Consider the following 21583-nt stretch of genomic DNA (forward strand, 5'->3'; position numbering starts at 1 on the left):
GAGCACAGGCATTCCCTTAGAACCCACGCGCTGACGACCGTTGGAGGAACCTCCCCACGCTCAGGATTCCGGAACCAATTTCATTGAGTGGGGGAGCTCGAGAGATAACTCCACGCAGCTCTCTTCTGTCACAGGTGTTCCCTGCTCGGTGAAGTCCGAGACATAACTTCCCTGACCTTTGGGAGGCAGCCTCTGTCACTGGGATTTCCTGCAACCCCCCCTAGCATTCCCTGACACAGAGACATGAGGAAAACACTCAGGGGAGACGAGCACAGGCATTCCCTTAGAACCCACGCCCTGCCGACCGTCGGTGGAACCTCCCCACGCTGAGGATTCCGGAACCATTGTCATTGAGCGGGGGAGATCTAGAGACAACTCGACGCAGCTCTCTTCAGTCACAGGTGTTCCCTCCTCGGGGAAGCGCGAGAAATAACTTCCCTTACATTGGGGAAATCAGCCTCTGTCACTGGGATTTCCTGCAACCCACCCTAGCATTCCCTGGCACAGAGACATCAGGAAAACCCTCAGGGGAGACGAACACAGGCATTCCGTAAAAACTAACGCGCTGCCGACCGTTGGTGGAACCTCCCCACGCTCAGGATTCCGGAACCATTGTCATTGAGCGGGGGAGTTCGAGAGACAACTCGACGCAGCTCTCTTCAGTCACAGGTGTTCCCTGCTCGGGGAAGTGCGAGAAATACCTTCCCTGATTTTGGGGAGGCAGCCTCTGTCACTGGGATTTCCTGCAACCCCCCCTAGCATACCCTGGCACAGAGACATGAGGAAAACCCTCAGGGGAGACGAGCACCGGCATTCTGTTAGAACCCACACGCTGCCGACCGTTGGTGGAACCTCCCCACGCTCAGTATTCTGGAACCATTGTCATTGAGTTGGGGATTTCGAGAGACAACTGGACGAAACTCTCTTCAGTAACAGGTGTTTCATGCTCGGGGAAGTGCGAGAAATACCTTCCCTGATCTTGGGGATTCAGCTTCTGTCACTGGGATTTCCTGCAACCCCCCCTAGCATTCCCTGGCACAGAGACATGAGGAAAACCCTCAGGGGAGACGAGCACAGGCATTCCGTTAGATCCCACGCACTGCCGAACGCTGGTGGAACCTCCCCACGCTCAGGATTCCGGAAACATAGTCATTGAGCTGGGGAGTTCGAGAGACAACTCCACGCAGCTCTCTTCAGTCACAGGTGTTCCCTGCTCGGGGAAGTGGGAGAAGTACCTTCCCTGAACTTGGGGAGGCAGCCTCTGTCACTGGGATTTCCTGCAAACCCCCCTAGCATTCCCTGGCACAGAGACATGTGGATAACCCTCAGGGGAGTCGAGCACAAGCATTCCGTAAGAACCCACACGCTGCCGACCGTTGGTGGAACGTCCCCAAGCTCAGGATTCTGGAACCATTGTCATTGAGTGCGGGAGATCGAGAGACAACTCCACGCAGCTCTCTTCAGTCACAGGTGTTCCCTGCTCGGGGAAGTCCGAGAAACACCTTCCCTGACCTTGGGGAGGCAGCCTCTGACACTGGGATTTCCTGCAACCCCCCCTAGCATTCCCTGGCACAGAGACATGAGGAAAACCCTCAGGGGAGACGAGCACATGCATTCCGTTTGAACCCACGCGCTGCCGACCGTTGGTGGAACCTCCCCACGCTCAGGATTCCGGAACCATTGTCATTGAGTGGGGGAGTTCGAGAGAAACTTGGACGCAACTCTCTTCAGTCACAGGTGTTCCCTGCTCGGGGAAGTGCGAGAAATATCTTCCCTGACCTTGGGGAGGCAGCCTCTATCACTGGGGTTCCCTGCAACAACCCCTTGCATTCCCTGGCACAGAGACATGAGGAAAACCCTCAGGGGAGACGAGCACAGGCATTCCCTTAGAACCCACGCGCTGCCGACCTTTGTTGGAACCTCCCCACGCTCAGGATTCCGGAACCATTGTCATTGAGTGGGGGAGCTCGAGAGACAACTCCACGCAGCTCTCTTCAGTCACAGGTGTTCCCTGCTCGGGGAAGTGCGAGAAATAACTTCCCTGACCTTGGGGAGGCAGTCTCTGTCACTGGGATTTCCTGCAACCACCCCTAGCATTCCCTTGCACAGAGACATGAGGAAAACACTCAGGGGAGACGAGCACAAGCATTCCGATAGAACCCACACGCTGCCGACCGTTGGTGGAACGTCCCCACGCTCAGGATTCCGGAACCATTGTCATTGAGTGCGGGAGGTCCAGAGACAACTCCACGCAGCTCTCTTCAGTCACAGGTGTTCCCTGCTCGGGGAAGTCCGAGAAATAACTTCCCTGACCTTGGGGAGGCAGCCTCTGTCACTGGGATTTCCTGCAACCCCCCCTAGCATTCCCTGGCACAGAGACATGAGGAAAACCCTCTGGGGAGACGAGCACATGCATTCCTTTAGAACCCACGCGCTGCCGACCGTTGGTGAAACCTCCCCACGCTCAGGATTCCGGAACCATTGTCATTGAGTGGGGGATTTCGAGAGAAAACTGGACGCAACTCTCTTCAGTCACAGGTGTTCCCTGCTCGGGGAAGTGCGAGAAATACCTTCCCTAACCTTGGGGAGGCAGCCTCTGTCACTGGGATTTCCTGCAAACACCCCTAGCATTCCCTGGCACAGAGACATGAGGAAAACCCTCAGGGGAGACGAGAACAGGCATTCCATTAGAACCCACGCGCTGCCGACTGTTGGTGGAACCTCCCCACGCTCAGGATTCCGGAACCATAGTCATTGAGTGGGGGATCTCGAGAGACAACTCCACGCAGCTCTCTTCAGTCACAGGTGTTCCCTGCCCTGGGAAGTCCGAGAAATACCTTCCCTGACCTTGGGGAGGCAGCCTCTGTCACTGGGATTTCCTGCAACGCCCCCTAGCATTCCCTGGCACAGAGACTTGAGGAAAACCCTCAGGGGAGACGAGCACAGGCATTCCCTTAGAACCCACGCGCTGCCGACCGTTGGTGGAACCTCCCCACGCTCAGGATTCCGGAACCATTGTCATTGAGTGGGGGAGCACGAGAGACAACTCCACGCAGCTCTCTTCAGTCACAGGTGTTCCCTGCTCGGGGAAGTCCGAAAAATAACTTCCCTGACCTTGGGGAGGCAGCCTCTGTCACTGGGATTTCCTGCAACCCCCCCTAGCATTCCCTGGCACAGAGACATGAGGAAAACACTCAGGGGAGACGAGCACAGGCATTCCGTTAGATCCCACGCACTGCCGACCGCTGGTGGAACCACCCCACGCTCAGGATTCCGGAACCATAGTCATTGAGTGCGGGATCCCGAGAGACAACTCCATGCAGCTCTCTTCAGTCAGAGGTGTTCCCTGCTCGGGGAAAACCGAGAAATACTTTCCCTGACCTTGGGGAGGCAGCTTCTGTCACTGGGATTTCCTGCAACCCCCCCTAGCATTCCCTTGCACAGAGACATGAGGAAACCCTTCAGGGGATTCGAGCACAGGCATTCCGTTTGAACCCACGCGCTGCCGACCGATGGTGGAACCTCCCCACGCTCAGGATTCCGGAACCATTGTCATTGAGTGGGGGAGTTCGAGAGACAACTCCACGCAGCTCTCTTCAGTCACAGGTGTTCCCTGCTCGGGGAAGTGCGAGAAAAACGTTCCCTGACCTTGGGGAGGCAGCCTCTGTCACTGGGGTTCCCTGCAACAACCCCTAGCATTCCCTGGCACAGAGACATGAGGAAAACCCTCAGGGGAGACGAGCACAGGCATTCCCTTAGAACCCACGCGCTGCCGACTGTTGGTGGAACCTCCCCACGCTCAGGATTCCGGAACCATAGTCATTGAGTGCGGGATATCGAGAGACAACTCCACGCAACTCTCTTCAGTCACAGGTGTTCCCTGCTCGGGGAAGTCCGAGAAATTCCTTCCCTGACCTTGGGGAGGCAGCCTCTAGCACTGGGATTTCCTGCAAACCCTCCTAGCATTCCCTGGCACAGAGAGATGAGGAAAACCCTCAGGGGAGACGAGCACAGGCATTCCGTTAGAACCCAAGCGCTGCCGACTGTTGGTGGAACCTCCCCACTCTCAGGATTCCGGAACCATTGTCAATGAGTTGGGGAGATCGAGAGACAACTCCACGGAGCTCTCTTCAGTCACAGGTGTTCCCTGCTCGGGGAAGTCTGAGAAATAACTTCCCTGACCTTGGGGAGGCAGCCTATGTCACTATGATTTCCTGCAACCCCCCCTAGCATTCCCTGGCACAGAGACATGAGGAAAACCATCAGGGGAGTCGAACACAGGCATTCTGTTAGAACCCACGCTCTGCCGACCGTTGGTGGAACCTCCACACACTCAGGATTCCGGAAACATAGTCATTGAGTGGGGGATCTCAAGAGACAACTCCACGCAGCTCTCTTCAGTCACAGGTGTTTCCTGCTAGGGGAAGTCCGAGAAATACCTTCCCTGACCTTGGGGAGGCAGCCTCTGTCACTGGGATTTCCTGCAATCCCCCCTAGCATTCCCTGGCACAGAGACATGAGGAAAACACTCAGGGGAGACGAGCACAGGCATTCCCTTTGAACCCACGCCCTGCCGACCGTCGGTGGAACCTCCCCACGCTGAGGATTCCGGAACCATTGTCATTGAGCGGGGGAGATCTAGAGACAACTCGACGCAGCTCTCTTCAGTCACAGGTGTTCCCTCCTCGGGGAAGCGCGAGAAATAACTTCCCTTACACTGGGGAAATCAGCCTCTGTCACTGGGATTTCCTGCAACCCACCCTAGCATTCCCTGGCACAGAGACATGAGGAAAACACTCAGGGGAGATGAGCACAGGCATTCCCTTAGAACCCACGCGCTGCCGACCTTTGTTGGAACCTCCCCACGCTCAGGATTCCGGAACCATTGTCATTGAGTGGGGGAGCTCGAGAGACAACTCCACGCAGCTCTCTTCAGTCACAGGTGTTCCCTGCTCGGGGAAGTGCGAGAAATACCTTCCCTGACCTTGGGGAGGCAGCCTCTGTCACTGGGATTTCCTGCAAACACCCCTAGCATTCCCTGGCACAGAGACATGAGGAAAACACTCAGGGGAGACGAGCACAAGCATTCCGATAGAACCCACACGCTGCCGACCGTTGGTGGAACGTCCCCACGCTCAGGATTCCGGAACCATTGTCATTGAGTGCGGGAGGTCCAGAGACAACTCCACGCAGCTCTCTTCAATCACAGGTGTTCCCTGCTCGGGGAAGTCTGAGAAATACCTTCCCTGACCTTGGGGAGGCAGCCTCTGTCACTGGGATTTCCTGCAACCCCCCCTAGCATTCCCTGGCACAGAGACATGAGGAAAACCCTCTGGGGAGACGAGCACATGCATTCCTTTAGAACCCACGCGCTGCCGACCGTTGGTGAAACCTCCCCACGCTCAGGATTCCGGAACCATTGTCATTGAGTGGGGGATTTCGAGAGAAAACTGGACGCAACTCTCTTCAGTCACAGGTGTTCCCTGCCCTGGGAAGTCCGAGAAATACCTTCCCTGACCTTGGGGAGGCAGCCTCTGTCACTGGGATTTCCTGCAACGCCCCCTAGCATTCCCTGGCACAGAGACTTGAGGAAAACCCTCAGGGGAGGCGAGCACAGGCATTCCCTTAGAACCCTCGCGCTGCCGACCGTTGGTGGAACCTCCCCACGCTCAGGATTCCGGAACCATTGTCATTGAGTGGGGGAGCACGAGAGACAACTCCACGCAGCTCTCTTCAGTCACAGGTGTTCCCTGCTCGGGGAAGTCCGAATAATAACTTCCCTGACCTTGGGGAGGCAGCCTCTGCCACTGGGATTTCCTGCAACCCCCCCTAGCATTCCCTGGCACAGATACATGAGGAATACCCTCAGGGGAGACGAGCACAGGCATTCTGTTAGAAGCCACGCGCTGCCGACCGTTGGTGGAACCTCCCCACGCTCAGGATTCCGGAACCATAGTAATTGAGTGGGGGATCTCTAGAGACAACTCCACGCAGCTCTCTTCAGTCACAGGTGTTCCCTGCTCGGGGAAGTCCGAGAAATACCTTCCCTGACCTTGGGGAGGCAGCCTCTGTCACTGGGATTTCCTGCAACCCCCCCTAGCATTCCCTGGCACAGAGACATGAGGAAAACCCTCAGGGGAGTCGAGCACAGGCATTCCATTAGAACTCACGCGCTGCCGACCGTTGGTGGAACCTCCCCAAGGTCAGGATTCCGGAAACATAGTCATTGAGTGGGGGATATCGAGAGACAACTCCACGCAGCTCTCTTCAGTCACATGTGTTCCCTGCTCGGGGAAGTCCGAGAAATACATTCCCTGAACTTGTGGAGGCACCCTCTGTCACTGGGATTTCCTGCAACCCCCCCTAGCATTCCCTGGCACAGAGACATGAGGAAAACACTCAGGGGAGACGAGCACAAGCATTCCGATAGAACCCACACGCTGCCGACCGTTGGTGGAACGTCCCCACGCTCAGGATTCCGGAACCATAGTCATTGAGTGCGGGATCCCGAGAGACAACTCCATGCAGCTCTCTTCAGTCACAGGTGTTCCCTGCTCGGGGAAAACCGAGAAATACTTTCCCTGACCTTGGGGAGGCAGCTTCTGTCACTGGGATTTCCTGCAACCCCCCCTAGCATTCCCTTGCACAGAGACATGAGGAAACCCCTCAGGGGATTCGAGCACAGGCATTCCGTTTGAACCCACGCGCTGCCGACCGATGGTGGAACCTCCCCACGCTCAGGATTCCGGAACCATTGTCATTGAGTGGGGGAGTTCGAGAGACAACTCCACGCAGCTCTCTTCAGTCACAGGTGTTCCCTGCTCGGGGAAGTGCGAAAAAAACCTTCCCTGACCTTGGGGAGGCAGCCTCTGTCACTGGGGTTCCCTGCAACAACCCCTAGCATTCCCTGGCACAGAGACATGAGGAAAACCCTCAGGGGAGACGAGCACAGGCATTCCCTTAGAACCCACGCGCTGCCGACCGCTGGTGGAACCTCCCCACGCTCAGGATTCCGGAACCATAGTCATTGAGTGCGGGATATCGAGAGACAACTCCACGCAACTCTCTTCAGTCACAGGTGTTCCCTGCTCGGGGAAGTCCGAGAAATTCCTTCCCTGACCTTGGGGAGGCAGCCTCTAGCACTGGGATTTCCTGCAAACACTCCTAGCATTCCCTGGCACAGAGAGATGAGGAAAACCCTCAGGGGAGACGAGCACAGGCATTCCGTTAGAACCCAAGAGCTGCCGACTGTTGGTGGAACCTCCCCACTCTCAGGATTCCGGAACCATTGTCAATGAGTTGGGGAGATCGAGAGACAACTCCACGGAGCTCTCTTCAGTCACAGGTGTTCCCTGCTCGGGGAAGTCTGAGAAATAACTTCCCTGACCTTGGGGAGGCAGCCTATGTCACTATGATTTCCTGCAACCCCCCCTAGCATTCCCTGGCACAGAGACATGAGGAAAACCATCAGGGGAGTCGAACACAGGCATTCTGTTAGAACCCACGCTCTGCCGACCGTTGGTGGAACCTCCACACACTCAGGATTCCGGAAACATAGTCATTGAGTGGGGGATCTCGAGAGACAACTCCATGCAGCTCTCTTCAGTCACAGGTGTTCCCTGCTCGGGTAAGACCGAGAAATATCTTCCCTGACCTAGGGGAGTCAGCTTCTGTCACTGGGATTTCCTGCAACACCCCCTAGCATTCCCTGGCACAGACACATGAGGAAAACCCTCAGGGGATTCCAGCACAGGCATTCCGTTTGAACCCACGCGCTGCCGACAATTGGTGGAACCTCCCCACGATCAGGATTCCGGAACCATTGTCATTGAGTGGGGGATTTCGAGAGACAACTCGACGCAGCTCTCTTCAGTCACAGGTGTTCCCTGCTCGGGGAAGTGCGAGAAATAACTTCCCTGACCTTGGGGAGGCAGCCTCTGTCAGTGGGATTTCCTGCAACCCCCCCTAGCATTCCCTGGCACAGAGACATGAGGAAAACCCTCTGGGGAGACGAGCACAGGCATTCCCTTAGAACCCACGCGCTGCCGACCGTTGGTGGAACCTCCCCACGCTCAGGATTCCGGAACCATTGTCATTGAATGGGGGAGTTCGAGAGAAATCTGGACGCAACTCTCTTCAGTCACAGGTGTTCCATGCTCGGGGAAGTCCGAGAAATACCTTCCCTGACCTTGGGGAGGCAGCCTCTGTCACTGGGATTTCCTGCAACCCCCCCTAGAATTCCCTGGCACAGAGACATGAGGAAAACCCTCAGGGGAGACAAGCACAGGCATTCCCTTAGAACCCACGCGCTGCCGACCGTTGGTGGAACCTCCCCACGCTCAGGATTCCCGAAACATAGTCATTGAGTGGGGGAGCTCGAGAGACAACTCCACGCAGCTCTCTTCAGTCACAGGTGTTCCCTGCTCGGGGAAGTCCGCGAAATAAATTCCCTGACCTTGGGGATGCAGCTTCTGTCACTGGGATTTCCCGCAACCCCCCCTAGCATTCCCTGGCACAGAGACATGAGGAAAACCCTCTGCGGAGACGAGCACAGGCATTCCCTTAGAACCCACGCGCTGCCGACCGTTGGAGGAACATCCCCACGCTCAGGATTCCGGAACCATTTTCATTGAGTGGGGGAGCTCGAGAGATAACTCCACGCAGCTCTCTTCTGTCACAGGTGTTCCCTGCTCGGTGAAGTCCGAGACATAACTTCCCTGAACTTGGGGAGGCAGCCTCTGTCACTGGGATTTCCTGCAACCCCCCCTAGCATTCCCTGGCACAGAGACATGAGGAAATCCCTCAGGGGAGACGAGCACAGGCATTCCCTTAGATCCCACGCCCTGCCGACCGTCGGTGGAACCTCCCCACGCTGAGGATTCCGGAACCATTGTCATTGAGCGGGGGATTTCTAGAGACAACTCGACGCAGCTCTCTTCAGTCACAGGTGTTCCCTGCTCGGGGAAGTCCGAGCAATACCTTCCCTGAACTTGGGGAGGCATTCTCTGTCACTGGGATTTCCAGCAACCCCCCCTAGCATTCCCTGGCACAGAGACATGAGGAAAACCCTCAGGGGAGACGAGCACAGGCATTCCGTTAGATCCCACGCACTGCCGACCGCTGTGGAACCTCCCCACGCTCAGGATTCCGGAAACATTGTCATTGAGCGGGGGAGTTCGAGAGACACTTCCACGCAGCTCTCTTCAGTCACAGGTTTTCCCTGCTCGGGGAAGTGGGAGAAGTACCTTCCCTGAACTTGGGGAGGCAGCCTCTGTCACTGGGATTTCCTGCAAACCCCCCTAGCATTCCCTGGCACAGAGACATGAGGAAAACCCTCAGGGGAGTCGAGCACAAGCATTCCGTAAGAACACACACGCTGCCGACCGTTGGTGGAACGTCCCCAAGCTCAGGATTCCGGAACCATTGTGATTGAGTGCGGAAGATCGAGAGACAACTCCACGCAGCTCTCTTCAGTCACAGGTGTTCCCTGCTCGGGGAAGTCCGAGAAACACCTTCCCTGACCTTGGGGAGGCAGCCTCTGTCACTGGGATTTCCTGCAACCCCCCCTAGCATTCCCTGGCACAGAGACATGAGGAAAACCCTCAGGGGAGACGAGCACATGCATTCCGTTTGAACCCTCGCGCTGCCGACCGTTGGTGGAACCTCCCCACGCTCAGGATTCCGGAACCATTGTCATTGAGTGGGGGAGTTCGAGAGAAACCTGGACGCAACTCTCTTCAGTCACAGGTGTTCCCTGCTCGGGGAAGTGCGAGAAATAACTTCCCTGATCTTGGGGAGGCAGCCTCTGTCACTGGGATTTCCTGCAACCCCCCATAGCATTCCCTGGCACAGAGACATGAGGAAAACCCTCAGGGGAGACAAGCACAGGCATTCCCTTAGAACCCACGCGCTGCCGACCGTTGGTGGAACCTCCCCACGCTCAGGATTCCGGAACCATAGTCATTGAGTGGGGGATCTCGAGAGACAACTCCACGCAGCTCTCTTCAGTCACAGGTGTTCCCTGCTCGGGTAAGACCGAGAAATATCTTCCCTGACCTAGGGGAGTCAGCTTCTGTCACTGGGATTTCCTGCAACACCCCCTAGCATTCCCTGGCACAGACACATGAGGAAAACCCTCAGGGGATTCCAGCACAGGCATTCCGTTTGAACCCACGCGCTGCCGACAATTGGTGGAACCTCCCCACGATCAGGATTCCGGAACCATTGTCATTGAGTGGGGGATTTCGAGAGACAACTCGACGCAGCTCTCTTCAGTCACAGGTGTTCCCTGCTCGGGGAAGTGCGAGAAATACCTTCCCTGACCTTGGGGAGGCAGCCTCTGTCAGTGGGATTTCCTGCAACCCCCCCTAGCATTCCCTGGCACAGAGACATGAGGAAAACCCTCTGGGGAGACGAGCATAGGCATTCCCTTAGAACCCACGCGCTGCCGACCGTTGGTGGAACCTCCCCACGCTCAGGATTCCGGAACCATTGTCATTGAATGGGGGAGTTCGAGAGAAACCTGGACGCAACTCTCTTCAGTCACAGGTGTTCCCTGCTCGGGGAAGTCCGAGAAATACCTTCCCTGACCTTGGGGAGGCAGCCTCTGTCACTGGGATTTCCTGCAACCCCCCCTAGCATTCCCTGGCACAGAGACATGAGGAAAACTCTCAGGGGAGACAAGCACAGGCATTCCCTTAGAACCCACGCGCTGCCGACCGTTGGTGGAACCTCCCCACGCTCAGGATTCCGGAAACATAGTCATTGAGTGGGGGAGCTCGAGAGAAAACTCCACGCAGCTCTCTTCAGTCACAGGTGTTCCCTGCTCGGGGAAGTCCGCGAAATAAATTCCCTGACCTTGGGGATGCAGCTTCTGTCACTGGGATTTCCCGCAACCCCCCCTATCATTCCCTGGCACAGAGACATGAGGAAAACCCTCTGCGGAGACGAGCACAGGCATTCCCTTAGAACCCACGCGCTGCCGACCGTTGGTGGAACCTCCCCACGCTCAGGATTCCGGAACCATAGTCATTGAGTGGGGGATCTCGAGAGACAACTCCACGCAGCTCTTTTCAGTCACAGGTGTTCCCTGCTCGGGGAAGTCCGAGAAATACCTTCCCTGACCTTGGGGAGGCAGCCTCTGTCACTGGGATTTCCTGCAACCCCCCCTAGCATTCCCTGGCACAGAGACATGAGGAAAACCCTCAGGGGAGACGAGCACAGGCATTCCGTTAGAACCCAAGCGCTGCCGACCGTTGGTGGAACCTCCCCACGCTCAGGATTCCGGAACCATTGTCATTGAGTGGGGGAGTTCGATAGACAACTCGACGCAGCTCTCTTCAGTCACAGGTGTTCCCTGCTCAGGGAAGTGCGAGAAATATCTTCCCTGACTTTGCGGAGGCAGCCTATGTCACTGGGGTTCCCTGCAACAACCCCTAGCATTCCCTGGCACAGAGACATGAGGAAAACCCTCAGGGGAGACGAGCACAGGCATTCCCTTAGAACCCACACGCTGCCGACCGCTGGTGGAACCTCCCCACGCTGAGGATTCCGGAAGCATAGTCATTGAGTGCGGGATCTCGAGAGACAACTCCACGCAGCTCTCTTCAGTCACAGGTGTTCCCTGCTCGGGGAAGTGCGAGAAAAACCTTCCCTGACTTTGGGGAGGCAGCCTCTGTCACTGGGATTTCCTGCAACCTCCCCTAGCATTCCCTGGCACAGAGACATGAGGAAAACCCTCAGGGGAGATGAGCACAGGCATTCCGTTAGAACTCACGCACTGCCGACCGTTGGTGGAACCTCCCCACTCTCAGGATTCCGGAACCATTGTCATTGAGTGGGGGAGTTCGATAGACAACTCGACGCAGCTCTCTTCAGTCACAGGTGTTCCCTGCTCGGGGAAGTGCGAGAAATATCTTCCCTGACCTTGGGGAGGCAGCCTCTGTCACTGGGGTTCCCTGCAACAACCCCTTGCATTCCCTGGCACAGAGACATGAGGAAAACCCTCAGGGGAGACGAGCACAGGCATTCCCTTAGAACCCACGCGCTGCCGACCTTTGTTGGAACCTCCCCACGCTCAGGATTCCGGTACCATTTTCATTGAGTGGGGGAGCTCGAGAGACAACTCCACGCAGCTCTCTTCAGTCACAGGTGTTCTCTGCTCGGGGAAGTGCGAGAAATACCTTCCCTGACCTTGGGGAGGCAGCCTCTGTCACTGGGATTTCCTGCAACCACCCCTAGCATTCCCTGGCACAGAGACATGAGGAAAACACTCAGGGGAGACGAGCACAAGCATTCCGATAGAACCCACACGCTGCCGACCGTTGGTGGAACGTCCCCACGCTCAGGATTCCGGAACCATTGTCATTGAGTGCGGGAGCTCGAGAGACAACTCCACGCAGCTCTCTTCAGTCACAGGTGTTCCCTGCTCGGGGAAGTCCGAGAAATACCTTCCCTGACCTTGGGGAGGCAGCCTCTGTCACTGGGATTTCCTGCAACCCCCCCTAGCATTCCCTGGCACAGAGACATGAGGAAAACCCTCTGGGGAGACGAGCACATGCATTCCTTTAGAACCCACGCGCTGCCGACCGTTGGTGAAACCTCCCCACGCTCAGGATTCCGGAACCATTGTCATTGAGTGGGGGATTTCGAGAGAAAACTGGACGCAACTCTCTTCAGTCACAGGTGGTCCCTGCTCGGGGAAGTGCGAGAAATACCTTCCCTGACCTTGGGGAGGCAGCCTCTGTCACTGGGATTTCCTGCAAACACCCCTAGCATTCCCTGGCACAGAGACATGAGGAAAACCCTCAGGGGAGACGAGAACAGGCATTCCATTAGAACCCACGCGCTGCCGACTGTTGGTGGAACCTCCCCACGCTCAGGATTCCGGAACCATAGTCATTGAGTGGGGGATCTCGAGAGACAACTCCACGCAGCTCTCTTCAGTCACAGGTGTTCCCTGCCCTGGGAAGTCCGAGAAATACCTTCCCTGACCTTGGGGAGGCAGCCTCTGTCACTGGGATTTCCTGCAACGCCCCCTAGCATTCCCTGGCACAGAGACTTGAGGAAAACCCTCAGGGGAGACGAGCACAGGCATTCCCTTAGAACCCACGCGCTGCCGACCGTTGGTGGAACCTCCCCACGCTCAGGATTCCGGAACCATTGTCATTGAGTGGGGGAGCACGAGAGACAACTCCACGCAGCTCTCTTCAGTCACAGGTGTTCCCTGCTCGGGGAAGTCCGAGAAATAACTTCCCTGACCTTGGGGAGGCAGCCTCTGTCACTGGGATTTCCTGCAACGCCCCCTAGCATCCCCTGGCACAGATACATGAGGAAAACCCTCAAGGAAGACGAGCACAGGCATTCCGTTTGAAGCCACGCGCTGCCGACCGTTGGTGGAACCTCCCCACGCTCAGGATTCCGGAACCATAGTCATTGAGTGGGGGATCTCTAGAGACAACTCCACGCAGCTCTCTTCAGTCACAGGTGTTCCCTGCTCGGTGAAGTCCGAGAAATACCTTCCCTGACCTTGGGGAGGCAACCTCTGTCACTGGGATATCCTGCAACCCCCCCTAGCATTCCCTGGCACAGAGACATGAGGAAAACCCTCAGGGGAGTCGAGCACAGGCATTCCATTAGAACTCACGCGCTGCCGACCGTTGGTGGAACCTCCCCAATGTCAGGATTCCGGAAACATAGTCATTGAGTGGGGGATATCGAGAGACAACTCCACGCAGCTCTCTTCAGTCACAGGTGTTCCCTGCTCGGGGAAGTCCGAGAAATACATTCCCTGAACTTGTGGAGGCAGCCTCTGTCACTGGGATTTCCTGCAACCCCCCCTAGCATTCCCTGGCACAGAGACATGAGGAAAACACTCAGGGGAGACGAGCACAGGCATTCCGTTAGATCCCTCGCACTGCCGACCGCTGGTGGAACCACCCCACGCTCAGGATTCCGGAACCATAGTCATTGAGTGCGGGATCCCGAGAGACAACTCCATGCAGCTCTCTTCATTCACAGGTGTTCCCTGCTCGGGGAAAACCGAGAAATACTTTCCCTGATCTTGGGGAGGCAGCTTCTGTCACTGGGATTTCCTGCAACCCCCCCTAGCATTCCCATGCACAGAGACATGAGGAAACCCCTCAGGGGATTCGAGCACAGGCATTCCGTTTGAACCCATGCGCTGCCGACCGATGGTGGAACCTCCCCACGCTCAGGATTCCGGAACCATTGTCATTGAGTGGGGGAGTTCGAGAGACAACTCCACGCAGCTCTCTTCAGTCACAGGTGTTCCCTGCTCGGGGAAGTGCGAGAAAAACCTTCCCTGACCTTGGGGAGGCAGCCTCTGTCACTGGGATTTCCTGCAACCCCCCCTAGCATTCCCTGGCACAGAGACATGAGGAAAATCCACAGGGGAGACGAGCACAGGCATTCCCTTAGAACCGACGCGCTGCCGAACGTTGGTGGAACCTCCCCACGCTCAGGATTCCGGAACCATAGTCATTGAGTGGGGGATCTCGAGAGACAAGTCCACGCAGCTCTCTTCAGTCACAGGTGTTCCCTGCTCGGGGAAGTCCGAGAAATACCTTTCCTGACCTTGGGGAGGCAGCCTCAGTCACTGGGATATCCTGCAAACCCTCCTAGCATTCCCTGGCACAGAGACATGAGGAAAACCCTCAGGGGAGACGAGCACAGGCATTCAGTTAGAACTCACGCGCTGCCGACCGTTTGTGGAACCTCCCCACGCTCAGGATTCCGGAACCATTGTCATTGAGTGGGGGAGTTCGAGAGACAACTCCACGCAGCTCTCTTCAGTCACAGGTGTTCCCTGCTCGGGGAAGTGCGAGAAAAACCTTCCCTGACCTTTGGAAGGCAGCCTCTGTCACTGGGATTTCCTGCAACCCCCCCCTAGCATTCCCTGGCACAGAGACATGAGGAAAACACTCAGGGGAGACGAGCAGAGGCATTCCGTTAGAACCCGCACGCTGCCGACCGTTGGTGGAACCTCACAACGCTCAGGATTCCGGAACCATAGTCATTGAGTGGGGGATCTCGAGAGACAACTCCACGCAGCTCTCTTCAGTCACAGGCGTTCCCTGCTCGGGGAAGTCCGAGAAATTCATTCCCTGACCTTGGGGAGTCAGCCTCTGTCACTGGGATTTCCTGCAAACCCCCCTAGCTATCCCTGGCACAGAGACATGAGGAAAACACTCAGGGGAGTTGAGCACAGGCATTCCGTTAGATCCCACGCACTGCCGACCGCTGGTGGAACCTCCCCACGCTCAGGATTCCGGAACCATAGTCATTGAGTGCGGGATCTCGAGAGACAACTCCACGCAGCTCTCTTCAGTCACAGGTGTTCGCTGCTCGGGGAAGTCCGAGAAATAACTTCCCTGACTTTGTGGAGGCAGCCTCTGTCACTGGGACTTCCTGCAACCCCCCCTAGCATTCCCTGGCACAGAGACATGAGGAAAACCCTCAGGGCAGACGAGCACCGGCATTCCATTACAACCCACGCGCTGCCGACCGTTGGTGGAACCTCCCCACGCTCAGGATTCTGGAACCATAGTCATTGAGTGGGGGATCTCTAGAGACAATTCCACGCAGCTCTCTTCAGTGACAGGTGTTCCCTGCTCGGGGAAGTCCGAGAAATACCTTCCCTGAACTTGGGGAGGCAGCCTCGGTCACTGGGATTTCCTGCAAACCCTCCTACCATTCCCTGGCACAGAAACATGAGGAAAACCCTCAGGGGAGACGAGCACAGTCATTCCCTTAGAAACAACGCGCTGCCGAACGTTGGTGGAACCTCCACACGCTCAGGATTCCGGAACCATAGTCATTGAGTGGGGGATCTCGAGAGACATCTCCACGCAGCTCTCTTCAGTCACAGGTGTTCCCTGCTCGGGGAAGTCCGAGAAATACCTTCCCTCACCTTGGCGAAGCAGCCTCTGTCACTGGGATTTCCTGCAACCCCCCCTACCATTCCCTGGCACAGAGACATGAGGAAAACACTCAGGGGAGACGAGCACAGGCATTCCCTTAGAACCCACGCGCTGCCGACCGTTGGTGGAACCTCCCCACGCTCAGGATTCCGAAACCATTGTCATTGAGTTGGGGAGATCGAGAGAAAACTCCACGCAGCTCTCTTCAGTCACAGGTGTTCCCTGCTCGGGGAAGTCCGAGAAATACATTCCCTGACCTTGGGGAGGCAGCCTCTGTCACTGGGATTTCCTGCAACCCCCCCTAGCATTCCCTGGCACAGAGACATGAGGAAAACCCTCTGGGGAGACGAGCACAGGCATTCCCTTTGTACACACGCGCTGCCGACCGTTGGTGGAACCTCCCCACGCTCAGGATTCCGGAACCATAGTCATTGAGTGGGGGATCTCGAGAGACAACTCCACGCAGCTCTCTTCAGTCACAGGTGTTCCCTGCTCGGGGAAGTCCGAGAAATACCTTCCCTGACCTTGGGGAGGCAGCCTCTGTCACTGGGGTTCCCTGCAACAACCCCTAGCATTCCCTGGCACAGAGACATGAGGAAAACACTCAGGGGAGATGAGCACAGGCATTCCCTTAGAACCCACGCGCTGCCGACCGCTGGTGGATCCTCCCCACGCTCAGGATTCCGGAACCATAGTCATTGACCGCGGGATCTCGAGAGACAACTCCACGCAACTCTCTTCAGTCACAGGTGTTCCCTGCTCGGGGAACTCCGAGAAATACCTTCCCTGACCTTGGGGAGGCAGCCTCTGGCACTGGGATTTCCTGCAAACCCTCCTAGCGTTCCCTGGCACAGAGACATGAGGAAAACCCTCAGGGGAGACGAGCACAGGCATTCCGTTAGAACCCACGCGCTGCCGACTGTTGGTGGAACCTCCCCACTCTCAGGATTCCGGAACCATTGTCAATGAGTTGGGGAGATCGAGAGACAACTCCACGCAGCTCTCTTCAGTCACAGGTGTTCCCTGCTCGGGGAAGTCCGAGAAATAACTTCCCTGACCTTGGGGAGGCAGCCTCTGTTACTATGATTTCCTGTAACCCCCCCCTAGCATTCCCTGGCACAGAGACATGAGGAAAACCATCAGGGGAGTCGAACACAGGCATTCTGTTAGAACCCGCGCTCTGCCGACCGTTGGTGGAACCTCCACACGCTCAGGATTCCGGAACCATAGTCATTGAGTGGGGGATCTCTACAGACAACTCCACGCAGCTCTCTTCAGTCACAGGTGTTACCTGCTCGGGGAAGTCCGAGAAATACCTTCCCTGACCTTGCGGAGGCAGCCTCTGTCACTGGGATTTCCTGCAACCCCCCCTAGCATTCCCTGGCACAGAGACATGAGGAAAACCCTCAGGGGAGACGAGCACCGGCATTCCGTTAGAACCCACACGCTGCCGACCGTTGGTGGAACCTCCCCACGCTCAGTATTCTGGAACCATTGTCATTGAATTGGGGAGTTCGAGAGACAACTGGACGAAACTCTCTTCAGTCACAGGTGTTCCCTGCTCGGGGAAGTGCGAGAAATACCTTCCCTGACCTGGGGGAGGCAGCTTCTGTCACTGGGATTTCCTGCAACCCCCCCTAGCATTCCCTGGCACAGAGACATGAGGAAAACCCTCAGGGGAGACGAGCACAGGCATTCCGTTAGATCCGACGCACTGCCGACCGCTGGTGGAACCTCCCCACGCTCAGGATTCCGCAAACATAGTCATTGAGTGCAGGATCTCGAGAGACAACTCCATGCAGCTCTCTTCAGTCACAGGTGTTCCCTACTCGGGGAAGACCGAGAAATAGCTTCCCTGACCTTGGGGAGGCAGCTTCTTTCACTGGGATTTCCTGCAACACCCCCTAGTATTAACTGGCACAGACACATGAGGAAAACCCTCAGGGGATTCGAGCACAGGCATTCCGTTTGAACCCACGCGCTGCCGACAATTGGTGGAACCTCCCCACGCTTAGGATTCCGGAACCATTGTTATTGAGTGGGGGAGTTCGAGAGACAACTCCACGTAGCTCTCTTCAGTCACAGGTGTTCGCTGCTCGGGGAAGTCCGAGAAATAACTTCCCTGACTTTGTGGAGGCAGCCTCTGACACTGGGACTTCCTGCAACCCCCCCTAGCATTCCCTGGCACAGAGACATGAGGAAAACCCTCAGGGCAGACGAGCACCGGCATTCCATTACAACCCACGCACTGCCGACCGTTGGTGGAACCTCCCCACGCTCAGGATTCCGGAACCATAGTCATTGAGTGTGGGATCTCTAGAGACAATTCCACGCAGCTCTCTTCAGTGACAGGTGTTCTCTGCTCGGGGAAGTCCGAGAAATACCTTCCCTGACCTTGGGGAGGCAGCCTCTGTCACTAGGATTTCCTGCAACCCCCCCTAGCATTCCCTGGAACAGAGACATGTGGAAAAAACTCTGGGGAGACGAGCACAGGCATTCCCTTAGAACCAACGCGCTGCCGAAAGTTGGTGGAACCTCCCCACGCTCAGGATTCCGGAACCATAGTCATTGAGTGGGGGATCTCCAGAGACAACTCCACGCAGCTCTCTTCAGTCACAGGTGTTCCCTGCTTGGGGAAGTGCGAGAAAAACCTTCCCTGACCTTGGGGAGGCAGCCTCTGTCACTGGGATTTCCTGCAACCCCCCCTAGCCTTCCCTTGCACAGAGACATGAGGAAAACCCTCTGGGGAGACGAGCACAGGCATTCCCTTAGAACCCACGCGCTGCCGACCGTTGGTGGAACCTCCCCACGCTCAGGATTCCAGAACAATAGTCATTGAGTGGGGGAACACGAGAGACAACTACACGCAGCTCTCTTCAGTGACAGGTGTTCCCTGCTCGGGGAAGTGCGAGAAATAACTTCCCTGACCTTGGGGAGGCAGCCTCTGTCACTGGGATTTCCTGCAACCCCCCCTAGCATTCCCTGGCACAGAAACATGAGGAAAACCCTCAGGGGAGACGAGCACAGGCATTCTGTTAGAACCCACGCGCTGCCGACCGTTGGTGGAACCTCCCCACTCTCAGGATTCCGGAACCATTGTCATTGAGTGGGGGAGTTCGATAGACAACTCGACGCAGCTCTCTTCAGTCACAGGTGTTCCCTGCTCGGGGAAGTCCGAGAAATAACTTCCCTGACCTTGGGGAGGCAGCCTCTGTCACTGGGATTTCCTGCAACCCCCCCTAGCATCCCCTGGCACAGATACATGAGGAAAACCCTCAAGGAAGACGAGCACAGGCATTCCGTTAGAAGCCACGCGCTGCCGACCGTTGGTGGAACCTCCCCACGCTCAGGATTCCGGAACCATAGTCATTGAGTGGGGGATCTCTAGAGACAACTCCACGCAGCTCTCTTCAGTCACAGGTGTTCCCTGCTCGGTGAAGTCCGAGAAATACCTTCCCTGACCTTGGGGAGGCAACCTCTGTCACTGGGATTTCCTGCAACCCCCCCTAGCATTCCCTGGCACAGAGACATGAGGAAAACCCTCAGGGGAGTCGAGCACAGGCATTCCATTAGAACTCACGCGCTGCCGACCGTTGGTGGAACCTCCCCAAGGTCAGGATTCCGGAAACATAGTCATTGAGTGGGGGATATCGAGAGACAACTCCACGCAGCTCTCTTCAGTCACAGGTGTTCCCTGCTCGGGGAAGTCCGAGAAATACATTCCCTGAACTTGTGGAGGCAGCCTCTGTCACTGGGATTTCCTGCAACCCCCCCTAGCATTCCCTGGCACAGAGACATGAGGAAAACACTCAGGGGAGACGAGCACAGGCATTCCGTTAGATCCCTCGCACTGCCGACCGCTGGTGGAACCACCCCACGCTCAGGATTCCGGAACCATAGTCATTGAGTGCGGGATCCCGAGAGACAACTCCATGCAGCTCTCTTCATTCACAGGTGTTCCCTGCTCGGGGAAAACCGAGAAATACTTTCCCTGATCTTGGGGAGGCAGCCTCTGTCACTGGTATATCCTGAAACCCCCCCTAGCATTCCCTGGCACAGAGACATGAGGAAAACACTCTGGGGAGACGAGCACAGGCATTCTCTTAGAACCCACGCGCTGCCGACCGTTGGTGGAACCTCCCCACGCTCAGGATTCCGGAACCATAGTCATTAAGTGGGGGATCTCCAGAGACAACTCCACACAGCTCTCTTCAGTCACAGGTGTTCCCTACTCGGGGAAGTCCGAGAAATACCTTCCCTGACCTTGGGGAGGCAGCCTCTGTCACTGGGATTTCCTGAAACCCCCCCTAGCATTCCCTGGCACAGAGACATGAGGAAAATCCTCAGGGGAGACGAGCACAGGCATTCCGTTAGAACCCACGCGCTGCCGACCGTTGGTGGAACCTCCCCACGCACAGGATTCCGGAAAAATTGTCATTTATTGGCGGAGTTCGATAGACAACTCGACGCAGCTCTCTTCAGTCACAGGTGTTCCCTGCTCGGGGAAGTGTGAGAAATACTTTCCCTGACCTTGGGGAGGCAGCCTCTGTCACTGGGATTTCCTGCAACCCCCCTAGCATTCCCTGGCACAGAGACATGAGGAAAATCCTCAGGGGAGACGAGCACAGGCATTCCGTTAGAACCCACGCGCTGCCGACCGTTGGTGGAACCTCCCCACGCACAGGATTCCGGAACAATTGTCATTTATTGGCGGAGTTCGATAGACAACTCGACGCAGCTCTCTTCAGTCACAGGTGTTCCCTGCTCGGGGAAGTGCGAGAAATATCTTCCCTGACCTTGGGGAGGCAGCCTCTGTCACTGGGGTTCCCTGCAACCCCCCCTAGCATTCCCTGGCACAGAGACATAAGGAAAACCCTCAGGGGAGACGAGCACAGGCATTCCCTTAGGATCCACGCGCTGCCGACCGCTGCTGGAACCTCCCGACGCTCAGGATTCCGGAACCATAGTCATTGAGTGGGGGATCTCGAGAGACAACTCCACGCAACTCTCTTCAGTCACAGGTGTTCCCTGCTCGGGGAAGTCGAGAAATACCTTCCCTGACCTTGGGGAGGCAGCCTCTGTCACTGGGATTTCCTGAAATCCCCCCTAGCATTCCCTGGCACAGAGACATGAGGAAAATCCTCAGGGGAGACGAGCACAGGCATTCCGTTAGAACCCACGCGCTGCCGACCGTTGGTGGAACCTCCCCATGCACAGGATTCCGGAACAATTGTCATTGATTGGCGGAGTTCGATAGACAACTCGACGCAGCTCTCTTCAGTCACAGGTGTTCCCTGCTCGGGGAAGTGCGAGAAATATCTTCCCTGACATTTGGGAGGCAGCCTCTGTTGCTGGGATTTCCTGCAACCACCCCTAGCATTCCCTGGCACAGAGACATGAGGAAAACCCTCAGCGGAGACTAGCACAGGCATTCCCTTAGAACCCACGCGCTGCCGACCGTCGGTGGAACCTCCCCACGCTCAGGATTCCGGAACCATAGTCATTGAGTGGGGGATCTCGAGAGACAACTCCACGCAGCTCTCTTCAGTCACAGGCGTTCCCTGCTCGGGAAAGTCCGAGAAATTCATTCCCTGACCTTGGGGAGTCAGCCTCTGTCACTGGGATTTCCTGCAAAACCCCCT

This window comes from Vicugna pacos, unplaced genomic scaffold (genome assembly GCF_048564905.1).
Source record: "Vicugna pacos unplaced genomic scaffold, VicPac4 SAC-SAT, whole genome shotgun sequence".
Taxonomy (NCBI): Eukaryota; Metazoa; Chordata; class Mammalia; order Artiodactyla; family Camelidae; genus Vicugna; species Vicugna pacos.